Source organism: Nicotiana tomentosiformis, chromosome 4 (assembly GCF_000390325.3).
Source record: "Nicotiana tomentosiformis chromosome 4, ASM39032v3, whole genome shotgun sequence".
Taxonomy (NCBI): domain Eukaryota; kingdom Viridiplantae; phylum Streptophyta; class Magnoliopsida; order Solanales; family Solanaceae; genus Nicotiana; species Nicotiana tomentosiformis.
In genome coordinates, this window is record NC_090815.1 from 17,769,598 (window position 1) to 17,784,849 (window position 15,252).

At 38.3% G+C, this 15,252-nt stretch overlaps 1 long non-coding RNA gene across 1 annotated transcript; it reads left to right on the forward strand.

Annotated features, from left to right (window-relative positions):
* Window positions 1-3,876: 3,876 nt before the first annotated feature.
* LOC138908890 (uncharacterized) lies at window positions 3,877-14,902 on the forward strand. The gene is made up of 4 exons (XR_011415286.1): window positions 3,877-4,066; window positions 4,178-4,255; window positions 13,691-13,758; window positions 14,662-14,902. It is a non-coding gene; the product is annotated as an uncharacterized lncRNA (long non-coding RNA).
* Window positions 14,903-15,252: the final 350 nt, after the last annotated feature.

Consider the following 15,252-nt stretch of genomic DNA (forward strand, 5'->3'; position numbering starts at 1 on the left):
AGGATTTGATTTAAATAGTATTCTCGTAGTTTCTAGCTTGATTGCTATCCAGGAGGATCGACAGTTGAGATTTATATAATTAATAATAAAATTTAACTAAGAATCTAAAATCTACAGCTATTGACTAGTGACTATCGAAACAAGGAATAAACAATTAAGGTTATCAGTGGAAGAGGATATGATTTTGATAGAATAAGTGCAAGATAATTGTACGGGATCTAACTCTAGATAATGCACTTCCAATTTTCAAGTGAGTCTCTCGAATTCACTCTATTATTAGTTCAAACGTTTAGCAAAAACTTCTCTCTCGATTAAGTCTTAACCTCAAGAGATGAACCAATTTAAGCACTGTAAAGGTATGCAAGAATGCGTAGTGGGTCGGTCTTTAGAAAAACCTCTTTCGATTATTCTCCTAACTAAATTTAATCAATGATTCAACTAGCCTCTTTCGATTACTTAGAAGAATCTATGAACTCAACCAACAATATAATGCAAAGATATCACAAGTTATGCCTCTTTCGATTACAAGAACAAGTGAATATAGATGCAACAATTAAATCTTCCAAAATTAATTCAAATACATAAAAATAGAGTTATAATCCACAAACAATCATCAATACGCCATATTCATCAAAACCCAAAAGGATCTACTCCATAGACATGGACAAGTTCTTCACAAATGTAACTAAAGTATAGGAAAATATAAATTCTATCCAAACTCGGATCTTGAGTGAGGAAGGAATGATGAAATCCTTGTGTTTGTGTTCTTCCAACTCCTCCTTAGGTCGAAAATGTGTCAAAAGTCCCGAAAATGGTGTATTCCCGTGTATTTAAGCCATACCCCAATAATCCCCGAGCGAAATTACCCTTTTTAGCGGAATTGGGAAGTCACTAACATTTTTGGGCTACCGCGCCGCATGCCGCCCCGCCCCATGCGGCGCGCATATAGGAAATTTCAGAACGTGCCAAAATATAATTTCTGGACACTTTTTGCACTAGCGCCCCGCGGGGTATGCCGCGGGGCGGTAGTGCAAATTGTGGCCAGAAATTACTTTTTTAAATTTTTGACATCCAGGCTTGGTTTTCGACCCCCGAACATAATCTCGGCTTAATTGCTTGGGCTTCTACTCAGACTTCAAATCTCCGAAAATGGCTTGCATGTGCTGGCTCTGAAGAATACAAGAAAACGTGGACTTGATTTTTAATTATGGGGGTATTTGGGTCCGAGAACCTCAATTGGTCTATATTAAAAAACTGACACATGTGGAAAAGGTGTGATGCTGACCTACTGGCATATATTGATATCTGTCAAGAATACGAGGAAGAGCTAGGGTTTAGTGAGGTGAAACAGTTGTTAGTTACAGGGCCAAACTGAAAGCTCAAAGGGCAATGCTTCAGGACAATTACGAGTTAAACAGAGGCGGATCCAGGATTTTGATAGGATGAGTACACTATTAAGAAGAGGTGGATCCAGAAAATAAATTTTTCGGGTTCAACTTTTAGTTCTTACGATTGCGTACCCATTGCACTTTTGGAATTATAAGTTTAATTTTTAAAAAAAAGTAATTTTCTTATATCTATATCTATTTTCCATATTGAAAATATTGAGATCAGTTGAATCCATTGACTATATGCTATATCATACATTGCTACTAGTTTTAATGTACACATTTTGTTTAATCATATAAGATTTTACAGAGACAAAAAAAGAATAGAAATTTCAATGTGTGAAAATTTTGAAAGAATAAATCAAACAAAAAAGAAATAAAAAGAAAAAGTACTTAATTAATACGTAAAAAATAACACCAGACACGTCCATCTCCCATGGACGTCTACTTTTAGAAAAAAAGGAAAACAATAACGCCTGGGCGAGGCGCACCAAAAACGCACCGAGGTGATGGTGTAAGGCGAAAGTCTCAAGAAGCGTACGCCCAACAATTTGGGCCGTACGCCTGGGCGTTCGGGGCGTATGCCCGGGCGTTTGAGGCGAGTTCTTTTAGTGAGGCGTAAGCCCCAAAGATTATTTCAAATTAAAACAAAATTTGTTGAATAAGTCTTTCATATAATACCCAAATTTTCAAAATGCAGCTCGGTAATTACTCAAAATTTTTAAAAAGGAACTGAAATGTATTAAATTTAAAAGTAAAGACCTTTTTTATTGATTGAAGCCCCAATTCATGGTCTTTCCCAATTCTTTATCTTTTCTGCTAGTCTGCTAATATCTCCCAAAAGCAACGAATATTCAATTTATTTTTTACAAATATAAAAAGAACTCCATTCTACTTCATAGCACCAAGTTCATAGTTCAAATTGAAAGTTAGTCATCCTTTTTGTTCCTACATGTAGAAAACTTTATTCTTTTTGACTTAAGTTACTTGAGCTTCTAAGTAACGTATAATAGATTATTTTGACTAGTCTTTTGTGGGGATGAAGCACATCTATATATATATTCACATATTTATAGTGTTCTTCATTTTTATGCAATTTTACATGTTTATAAAAAATTACTGTAATTATATTATTTTATAAAATATTAAAAATTAAATATCTATGGGGCTTACGCCCCGTGCCTCGGGGCTTACACCTCGCTGAGGCATATGTAAAACGCCTCGCCGTATGCTCACGCCTTTTAAAACATTGGTTGTGAGCAATTTGCATTTGCAATTGCAAAGGCCAAATTTCATTGGCTGTTTGGGGCGGCAACTTTCCCTATAAAAGGGAGTCTCTCATTCTATCTCAAACACACCAAAAACAGAGAAAAACAATAGAAGTTAGAGAGAGTAATCCACAAATTATAGTGTGTGAGATAATTAGTGAGTGTGAGTAATATTGTAATGAAGTGTTTAAAATAAATAGTGTTATTTCTTCCAAAATTGTAGTAGTCTCTTGATACTATAAAGTTGTAATATTATAGTGGTATTATATTGCTCCTCCCTCCGAAATGCATTATGTTATGGTGCCACTATAATATATCTGAGTGGCATATTGTTAGGCTTCTCAATGCTACTTATCAACAACAATAGGTCCGATTGCAGGCAGGGGCGAAGCTAGAATACAAATTTCGGGTTTGGTCAAACCTAGTAACTTTAATACAAATCTTATATTTGTCTTAAGAAAATCTATTGAATATGTGTAAATTATTAATTTACAATCCAGTAACTTAAACGTACTAGATTCCCAAACCCATAAACTTCAAATTCTGCCTCTGCCTCTTATTGCATGCTTTCGTTCTTTGTTTCTTCTGAGAAAATTGCCTTCTGTAGTGACAAAGCAAGTAAGTGGGAATGTGAAGAAACCATCACAGAAGTACTTGCAATTAGTTGTAGAAGATAAGTTTGAGTTTTGTCTCTCGACATCCTTGAATAGGAGTACAATCAAACCTTTCTATAATTCACAACTTCGTTTGTTCCAATTTTTTTTACTGTTATAGTGAAGTGTTGTTATAGAGGATATATATTATAACATAATATAATAATAGGTTCCGAGAAAAACTCAACTTTTATAGTGAATGACTATTATATAAGGATGTTGTCATATAATGGTTTGACTGTACATATCCTATCCAGGGGCGGAGCTACAGTAGAGTATGTGGGTTCGGACGAACCCAGTGACTTTTTCACGGACCCTATATTTGTGTTGAAAAATTTATTATTACTATATAAATATAGTACGCCGAATCCAGCACCAAAAAAGATCACGGTTCAGTGGCAAAGGTTCTGGGTTCATAGGGGAAACATTTGGGTTCTATTCCTCTGGAAAGCAACACAGAATTTTGTTAAATTTTTGTTTTTTTTAAAAAAATTGTTTTCAAAAAAAAAAACTAAATAAGCAATAGAAGAAACGACAAAGTACGTATGTCTCCTTCAGGCTTTAGAATTACCTTTTTCCTTTTTTTATAATAAAGAAAAACACAAATCAAATTTAAGGAAAACGCATATCTAAAACAAAATAAACAGACATGTTTCCTTCACAATTCAACTGCGCACAAATCAAACAAACTTAGGGTTTTGCCCCAATTGCTGATTATTGCCTCCACCGCTACTGCTTCTTCCTTCTTCTTTTTTTGGTGTATACTCTTTCTCCTTCTTCCTTCTTTTTTTTTTTTTTTTTCCTATTATATTTTATATATTTTGTAAAACAATTCATACAAAATATAATTTTTAATCTTTGATTTTAGGGGTGTCTCACATTTTGACCTCTATTCTGTTTTGTGCTTTCCAAAATTTCAAAGGCCAAGCCCCAACAAGTCGACAAGGTATGTAGTCCTACTTTCTTGTTTTTCGTTTCTTAGCGAGGATAATCCTCAATAAAATAGTGCATTTAGAGATTTTCAGATTATCAATCTTTGTTTTTTAATTGATTGTTGTCATTTTTTTTTTTTTTGGTTGATAAAGTAATTGGCTTTGGCTTTGTTAGCATCTAAAATTAGCTATCGGGTAAATTAGTAGATGGCACAATATAAAAAGAAAACTAAAGTAGCTTGAGTAGCTGACCAATTAACATATCCATGGCAAGCTGGATACAGTTTTCTTTCTAATTTGCATATTTGTGTATCAATATATCTTCATAGGCAGCATATTTCTAATAGGCCACAAACTTACAGTAAAGGTGGCCAAGAAATTCAAAAAGGAAAAAACAACATGAAATAATACATTAATCTCTGTTGAGCCTGAACAACTAATGATGCTTGTTATTGATCGTTTTCAGAACATGATAAGTCGCCGAGTGCAATTAAAATAATAATGTTTATATTCATATATTATGTTTGTCTGGTTCGCTACTTCTTAAATGCATAATAAATATCGGTATACATTCTTTAGTCTGTTTGTTATTGTATATTAGTTTTGGGTCATTGTCCTGTCACGACCCAAAATCTCACCAGTCGTGATGACGCCTATCTCGATACTAGGCAAGCCGACACTCTCAATAAACTCCCATATCTTTTGAGTTTGAAAATATAATATCTAAATTTAGCGGAAGAAAAACTCGCAAATACATATATAAATACTCCCAAAACCCGGTGTCACTGAGTACACGAGCATCTAATATAAATACAAGTCTGGAAAATACGATCTATAATAGTCTGAGACCAAATACATTAAAATAAGGAGATAGGGAAGGAGAGCCAAGGTGTGCGGAACACGGCAGCTACCTCAAAATCTCCTGAAAATCAACTGCGTGAAATGATCAACACCCGCTATGTCCGGGAACACCTGGATCTGCACATGAAGTGCAGGGTGTAGTATGGGTACAACCAACTCAGCAAGTAACAATAATAACTAAGGAACTGAAGATAATGATGAGCTACACAGTTACAGTTCGTTTTCAGTAATTCTAGCAAAGAATAAACATGCTTCCAAATCCAGTATTTTAAGTCAAATCAATTTTATACAGTTCAATTTCATGTAATCCAAATAAAAAAATCTTTCAGAGATTTCACAACAATGACATATAGCAATCAAGTGCAATAACAATTGCAAAGCAAGTACAGCCTCTCAGGCAACAATCACTCAACTCACCACAACAACTCAACCACTCGGCTCTCAGCCCTCAGCACTCACACTCAATGGGTACCCGCGCTCACTGGGGCTGTACAGACTCTGGAGGGGCTCCTACATCCCAAGCGCCATAATCTCCACGGATAACTCACGTGTTGCACGGACAACTCACGTGCTATAATATCCTGCACGGATAACTCACGTGCCATAATATCTTTATCTCACTGACAGGCCCTCGGCCTTACTCAGTCCTCAACCTATCTTGTCTCTCGGGCTCTCAGAAGTCATAAAGATCAGCCCAAACAAAGATAAAATAATACATCAACAAATATCAAGAAAGACTGAGGTATGATACGCAAGTAAAATCATGACTGAGCACAAGATATAAATTAGCAATTAATTAAATAAGTATGTGTCCTCTGTGGGTCCTAATAGTACTATCACATAGCCTAAGCATGATTTCTAACTTGATTTATAGTCAAATTTCCTCAACACATAAAGAGCATATAGCTAACAACAAATTATTCAACTTTACAAATTCACGGGACGTACCAAATCACAATTCCCTCGGTGCACGCCCACACATCCGTCACCTAGCATGTGCTTCACCTCCAAAATAATCACATGATACCAAAATCCGGGGTAGAATACTCTCAGGACCAGATTTAAAACTATTACTTACCTCAGAGCGTGAAATTCTTTACTCTGCTATGGTTTTGCCTCGCAAATCGGCCTCCGAATGCCTCGAATCTAGTCACAAATAATTTCTTTAAGTCAATAAAATTTATTGTAATTAATTCCATAAGAAAATGCTAATTTTCCATAAAAATCCGAATTTTAGCTCAAAAATCGCTCATGGGCCCACATCTAGAAACTCGACAAAAGTTATAAAATCTGAAAGCCCATTCAACCACGAGTCTACCCATACCAATTTTTCCAAATTCTGACCTCAACTCGACCCTCAAATCTACAAATCTTATTTCCAAATTTCTAAGTTTCAATCTTCGATTTACACCTCAAAATCATGTAATCTAGTCGGATTATTCGATGATAATTCAATATTATGGAGTAGAAATGATCACAAGGGACTTACCGCAAGTTTTCCTAAAAAATATATCAAAAATCACCTCTCCTCAAGCTCCAATTTGTCAAAAATGGCAAATGGGACGAAGTCCCTATTTTTATAATTCTGCCCAGACAACCTCGGTTCTGGCTCGATCCTGGCCTTCGATCAAGGTCCTCGATCTTAGGCCTCGATCCTGGCCTGTGATCCTGGTCCTCGATCCTAGGTCTCGATCCTAGGCATCGATCGTGGCTTCAATCCTGATCCTCGATCATGGCCCTCGACCCTAGCCTTCGATCATGTCTTCGACCCTGCCTTCGACCGCGACCCTCGACCCTGGGCTCGATCATGGCTTCGATCGTGACCCTCGACCTTGGGTTCTATAATGGCTTTGATCGTGGCCCTCGACCCTGGGGTCGATCATGGCTTCGATCTGGGCTCGATTCTGAGTGATTTTTGGGCTCGAATCTGATAGAAGAAATTTCCAACAGAAGGAAATTGCAGCAGCTGTTGTAGTTTAATTATTTATCCGTTAATCATCCGAAACTCACCCGAGGCCCTCCGGACATCAACCAAATATACCAACAAGTCTTAAAACATCATACGAACTTAGTCGAATTCTCAAATCACCACAAACAACGCTAAAACCATGAATTACGCCCCGATTCAAGCCTATTGAACTTTGAAATTTCTTATTTCTACAAATAACGTCGAAACCTATCAAATCACGTCTGATTGACCTCTTTATTTGCACACAAGTCATAAATAACATAACAGAAGTATTCAAATTTTCAGAATCGGATTCCGACCCCGATATCAAAAAGTCAATCCCCGGTCAAACTTTTCAATAATTAAACTTTCGGCATTTCAAGCCTAATTCCTCTACGGACCTCCAAACAATATTCCAGACACGCTCCCAAGTCCAAAATCACCATACGGAGCTATTGAAATCATCAAAATTCAAATCCGAGGTCGTTTACACATAGGTCCATATTCGGTCCACTTTTCTAACTTAAATTTTCAATTATGAGACTAAGTGTCTCATTTCTTTTCGAATTCCCTCCGGACCTGAACCAACTAACCAGATAAGTTATAAATTAATTGCAAGACATAAATTGAGCAATAAATGGGGGAACGGGGTTATAATATTCAAAACGACCGGCCGGGTCGTTACATTCTCCCCCTCTTAAACAAATGTTTGTCCTCGAACGGGTTTAGAATAATACCTGGAGTCTCAAATAAGTGTGGATATTTATTCTGAATCTCCTGCTCCATCTCCCAAGTAGCTTCTACGATTGGCTAGCCTCTCCACTGCACCTTCACTGATGCTATGTTCTTAGACCTCAGCTTTCGAACCTGCAGTCTAAAATAGCCACCGGCTCCACATCAAAAGTCAAATTACCGTCCAATTGTACTGTACTGAAATCCAGAATGTGAGACGGATCCCCGACATACTTTTGGAGCATGGATACATGGAACACTGGATGAACACCTGATAGACTGGGTGGCAAAGCAAGTTCATAAGCCATCTCCCCAATTTTCTTAAGTATCTTAAAAGGCCCAATATACCGAGGGCTCAACTTGCCCTTTTTCCCGAACCTCAACACACCTTCATTGGTGAAATCTTGAGCAGAACCTTCTCCCCAACCATGTGAACAACATCACGAACCTTCCTGTCGGCATAACTCTTCTGTCTAGACTGTGCCGTGCGAAGCCATTCCTGAATTATTTTGACCTTCTCTAAAGCATCCTGAACCAAGTCAGTACCCAATAGTCTAACCTCACCAGGATCAAACCAACCCACCGGAGACCGACACCGTCTCCTTTATAAAGCTTCATACGGATCCATCTGAATGCTTGACTGGTAGCTATTATTGTAAGAAAACTCTGCGAGTGGTAGAAATGGATCCCAAGAACCCCCAAAATCAATGACACAAGCTCGTAGCATATCCTCCAATATTTGAATGGTGCGCTCGTACTGTCCGTCCGTATGAGGTGAAATGTTATACTCAACTGAACTTGTGTGCCCAATTCTCGCTGCACTGCCCTCCAAAACTGTGAGGAAAATTGCGTTCCCCGGTCTGAAATAATGGACACCGGCACACCGTGTAGGTGAACAATATCGCGAATATAAATCCCAGCCAACCGCTCCGAAGAATAATTAGTACCAACTGGAATAAAATGTGCGGACTTGGTCAGCCGATCTACTATCACCCAAAGAGCATCAAACTTTCTCAAGGTCCGTGGGAGCCCAACTACGAAATCCATGGTAATACGCTCCCATTTCCACTCCGGAATTTCAAGTCTCTGAAGCAATCCTCCCGGCCTCTAATGTTCATACTTCACCTGTTTACAATTTAGACACCGAGCTACAGACCCAACTATATCCTTCTTTATCCGCCTCCACCAATAGTGCTGCCTCAAATCCTGATACATCTTCGTGGCGCCTGGATGAATAGAGTACCGCGAATTGTGAGCTTCCTGGAGAATCAGCTCACGCAAACTATCTACATTAGGTACATATATTCCCTGCATTTGTAATACATCGTCATCTCTAATAGTGACTTACTTGGCATCACCGTACTGAACGTGTCCTTAAGGACAAGCAGATGTGGATCATCATGCTGGTGCTCTCTGATACGATCATATAAATAAGATCGAGAAACCACACATGCCAAAACTCGATTCGGCTCGGAAACATCCAGTCTAACAAACTGATTAGCCAAGGCCTGAACATCCAAGGCTAAAGGCCTCTCTACTACCGGTAAGTATGCTAAGCTGCCCAAACTCTCTGCCTTACGACTCAAAGCATCGACCACCACATTGGCCTTTCCGGGGTGATAGAGAATAGTAATGTCATAATCCTTAAGCAACTCTAACCACCTTCGCTGTCGCAAATTAAGATCCTTCTATTTAAACAAATGTTGTAGACTCCGATGATCTGTATATACCTCATACTGGACACCGTACAAGTAATGCCGCCAGATTTTTAAGGCATGAACAATAGCTGCTAACTCAAGGTCGTGGACTGGATAATTCTTCTCATGTACCTTTAACTTTCTGGACGCATATGCAATCACCCTACCGTCTTGCATAATTACTGCGCCGAGACCAATCCGCGATGCATCACAATACACAGTATAAGACTCTAAACATGTAGGCAACACCAATACTAGACCTGTAGTCAAAGTTGTCTTGAGCTTTTGATAAGTATGGACGTCATCATATCGATCCGCAAGACTCTAGTAGACACTTGCTCATGACTTGTAGAACCTATGAACCTAGAGCTCTGATACCACATTGTCACGACCCAAAATTCAACTAGTCGTGATGGCACCTAACCCATCCCGTTAGGTAAGCCAATTTCCAACTAACCAATTTCAATAATAATTATTAAAGCAATTTAAGTGAATAAAGATCCTGATCTTATACAATCCCCAAGAATTGATAGTACAAATCATGAGCTTCTAAGAATAGAGTATACAAAGCGGAAATGAAATAAATACATAGTCTGTTTGAATAGTACATAAACAGAGCTTTTATAATTTAAGGCTACCATAAACAAGAGGCAGCTACAACAGGAACGCAGGTACATCTTCAAATCCCGCAACCATCGAGCACAACAACAACATCAGTCAACATCTATACGCAATGTGCAGAAGTATAGTATCAGTACAACTGACCCCATGTACTTAGTAAGTAACAAACCTAGTCTTAGGTTGAAAGTAGTGACGAGCTTCTACCAAGGTCAGGTCCAAATCCACTAATCCACAATAGTTAATAACTACATAAAGCAAATAATACCAAAAGTAACTCAGAGATAAAATGCTCAGTCACATCATGATTTCAACAATAATAGTTCTTCCTTTCAAGTACATCAGTGAAAACCCAAATCTTTTGCCAAAGTTACCAAAAATGTGAATAAGTTTGAAAACAAAAAATTTTCCAAAATCCTTTCAATAATAAATAAAATATCTCATTTTCTTTTTAGATAACCATTGTAAAACAAATACATCACTATGCCCATCTGTCAACATGTGTGAGAAATCATGAATAATGTGATACCGTACAACATGAGGAAAACACATCTCTATGCATATATGTCATGTGTGCATGTCAATGCAATTTATCTCAAAGATTTTACTCATGTACTCACACTCTCAGAGTACTCAATCTCACTGTCTCGCATTCTCTCTCACTGTGCTCAGCACACTCAATCATTCAGCGCTATACAATACCTGCTGCGACGTGCAGTCCGATCCTTATTTATAGTCGATTGCGCTCAGTGGGGGCGTACAGACTCATGAGGGGCTCCTACATCCCAAGTGCTATAAGCACGGATAACTCTCGCGATGCACGGACAACTCACGTGCCATAATATAAATATCTGGATCCGCACGACCAACTCACGTGCAATAATAATATAAGGATCCGCACGGCCAACTCACGTGTTGCACGGATAACTCACGTGCAATAATAATATAAGTATCCGCACGGCCAACTCACGTGCTGCACGACCAACTCACGTACAATAATAAGCCAATAAGGGCTGCTACAGGTGGGCAACCCCGATCCATATAATAGTAATAATATATATAAAGCCAACATGGCCTGCTGCGGCGTGCAGTCCGATCCCAAAAATATTCTCACAATCAGGCCCTCGGCCTCCCTCAGTCATCAATCTCTCTAGTCTCTCTCTCATGGGCATACAATGACATGAGAATAGCCCAAAATGATGATATGATGTATCAATTAATAACAACAGAGACTAAGATACGATATGCAATGAACTGAATATGACTGAGTATAAAATTTCATTTTAAAATAAATATTTCACAATAATATGACCTCTGTGGATCCCAATAATACTGACACATAGCCTCAACATGATTTTTAATATGCTTTTCAGCTCAATTTCTTTAACTCATAAAATCACATGAAAAATGCCAAGATCATTTAACTACAAAATTCCACAGAAATAATTATGTCACAATTTCTATAGTGCACGCCCACACGCCCGTCACCTAGCATGTTCGTCACCTCCCAAAAATTCACGAAATACATATATTCAGGGGTCATACCCTCAACTTCAAGATTAGAAGAGTTACTTACCTCGAACAAGCCAAATCCAATGTCGAGCAAGCTAAGAAATGCTCCAGAAATTCCATTCTGCGCGCATCAACTTCCAAATGGCTCGAATCTAGTCACAATTAATTTGATTCAGCTCACAAAAATTATAGGAATTAATTTCATATCAAAATACTAATATTTTTTAAAAATCCGAAATTACGCCCCAAAAATCACCCGTGGGGCTCACATCTCGGAATCCGATAAAACTTACAAAATCCGAACCCCCATTCAACCACGAGTCCAACCATACTAAAATTACTCAAATCCGACTACAACTCTGTCTTCAAATCCTCAATTTAAACTAAGAGGGTTTTTAATTTTTTCCAACTTAATTCACCAATTAAATGATAAAAACAACCATGGATTCAAGTAATTTAACCAATATTGAGTTAAGAACACTTACCTCATTGTTTCTCTTGAAAAACTCCCGAAAATCGCCTTTTCCCAAGCTCAAATCCGTCAAAAACTGAAAATGGGACGAAGTCCCATTTTCAAAACTTAAACTCTCTGTCCAGACCTCTCTTCTTCGCGAACGCGGCAGGTCCCTCGCGTTCGCGAAGCACAACTCGACTGCCCACAAATTTAACCCTCCGCGACCGTGGCTTCGCGAACGCGAAGCTTTGCAAACCTTACCCTTAGCGAACACGAATGCGAAGCTTTACCAGCTCAGACCTTCGCGAACACGACCGCCACCTCGCGAATGCGTAGAACAAGGACCCGTGGGTCCCCAATAGCCTCACTCCTCTTCGCGAACGCGACACCTCTCACGCGTTCGCGATGCACACATATACCATACTTTCGCGTTCGCGTCCTCCCCTTCGCGGATGCGAAGAACAAAACCTCACACTCATAAAACACTCTTCACGAACGCAAGGGCCCACTCGCGAACGCGAAAGAGAAAATCAGAAAAATGCAGCACCAGATATCAGCAATCTCACCAAGGCCAAAAATTATCCGATAACCATCCAAAACTCACCTGAGCTCCTCAAGACCTCAACCAAATATACCAACAAGTCCTAAAACATCAAACGGACTTAGTCGAACCCTCAAATCACCTCAAACAACGCTAAAACCATGAATTACACCTCAATTCAAGCCTAATGAACTTTGAACTTTTAAATTCTATATCTAGTGCCGAAATACATCAAATCAATCCGGAATGACTTCAAATTTTGTACACAAGTTACATTTCACATTACGGACCTATTCCAATTTCCAGAATCAAATTCCGACCCCGATATCAAAAAGTCAACCCCCCGATCAAACATCCCAAAAATTCAACTTTCGGCATTTCAAGCCTAATTTCACTATGGACCTCTAAATAATTTTACGGACACGCTCCTAAGTCCAAAATCACCATACAGAGCTATTGGAATCATCAGAATTAAATTCTGAGGTCGTTTACACATAAGTCGACATCCGGTCACTATTTTAACTTAAGCTTTAAACCTTGGAATTGAGTGTTTCAATTCATTCCAAAACCTTATTGGACCCGAACCAATTGCCACGGCAAGTGACACAATAACTGTAAAGTAAAATTTGAGCAGTAAAGGGGAAAACGGGGTCGTTACAAGGGACTTCGTCCAATTTACCATTTTTGACAAATTGGAGCTTGAGGAGAGGCGAGTTTTGATATATTTTCAAGGAAAACTTGAGGTAAGTCCCTTGTGATCATTTTTACTCCATAATATTGAATTATCATCGAATAATCCGACTAGATTACAAATTTTAAAGTGTAAATCGGAGATTGGAACTTAAAAATTTGGAAATAAAATTTATAGATTTGAGGGTCGAATTGAGGTCAGAATTTGATAAAATTGGTATGGGTATTCTCATGGTTGAATGGGCTTTCGAATTTTATAACTTTTGTCGAGTTCCGAGACGTGGGGCCCCCGGGCGATATTTGAGCTAAAATTCAGATTTTTATGGAAAATTAGCATTTTCTTATGGAATTAATTTCAATAAATTTTATTGACTGAAACGAATTATTTGTGACTAGATTCTAGGCATTCAGAGGCCGATTTGTGAGGCAAAGCCATAGCAGAGTAAAGAATTTCACGCTCTGAGGTAAGTAACAGTTTTAAATCTGGTCTTAAGGGTATTAAACCCCGAATTTTGGTATCATGTGATTATTTTGGAGGTGACGCACATGCTAGGTGACGGACGTGTGGGCGTGCACCGACGGAATTGTGACTTGGTCCATCACGTGAAACTGTAAAGTTTAATAATTTGTTGTTAGCTATATGCTCTTTATGTGTTGAGGAAATTTAACTATAAATCATGTTAAGAATCATGCTTAGGCTATGTGATAGTACTGTTGGGACCCACAGAGGGCACGTACTTATTGAATTAATTGCTAATTTCTATCTTGCTCTCAGTCATGATTTTACTTGCGTATCATACCTCAGTCTTTCTTGATATTTGTTGATGCATTATGTTATCTTTGTTTGGGTTGATCTTTGTGATTTCTGAGAGCCCGAGAGACTAGAGAGGTTGAGGACTGAGTAAGGTTGAGGGCTTGTCGGTGAGGTAAGGATATTATGGCACGTGAGTTGTCCATGCAGATTATGGCGCTTGGGCTCCTCCAGAGTCCTGTACACCCCAAGTGAGCGCGGGTACCCATTGAGTGTGAGTGTTGAGGGCTGAGAGCCGAGTGGTTGAATTGTTGTGGTGAGTTGAGTGATTGTTGCATGAAAGGTTGTACTTGCTTTGCAATTGTTATTGCACTTGATTGCTATCTGTCATTGTTGTGAAATCTCTGAAAGATTTTTTTATTCGGATTACATGAAATTGAACTGCATAAAATTAATTTGACTTAAACTGCCAGATTTGGAAGCATGTCTATTCTTTGCTGGAATTACAGAAAACTAACTGTAACTGTGTTGTTCGTCATTATCTTCAGTTCCTTCGTTATTATTGTTACTTCCTGAGTTGGTTGTACTCATACTACATCATATACTTCGTGTGCAGATCTAGGTATTCCCGGACATAGCGGGTGTTGATCATTTAACGCAGTTGATTTTCAGGAGATTTTGAGGTAGCTGTCGTGTTCCGCAGATCTTGGCTCTCCTTCCCTATCTCCTTGTTTTAATGTATTTGATCTCAGACTATTATAGATCGTATTTTTCAGACTTGTATTTATATTAGATGCGCATGTACTCAGTGATACCGGGTTTTGTGAGTGTTTATATATGTATTTGTGAGTTTTTCTTCCGCTAAATTTAGATATTATAATTTCAAACTCAAAATATATGGGAGTTTATTGAGAGTGACGGCTTGCCTAGTATCGATAGGCGTCATCACGACAGGCGAGATTTTGGGTCGTGACAGATATACTCTAGTCAAAACAGTTAAGCAAAGTTAAGATCATACAAGTTAAGGTACTTATACAAGAGTAAAAAACTGAGCATAAGCGTCACAACTAAAGAACTTACTATTCTCAATGCATAATAAAGTCAAGAGATATTGCTTTCATTTAAAATCACAGTACAAGATCTCCTATTCCTAAAAATAATAAAACTAACTACACCCGGTTCAAACAAAACCCTTGAAAAAGAATCG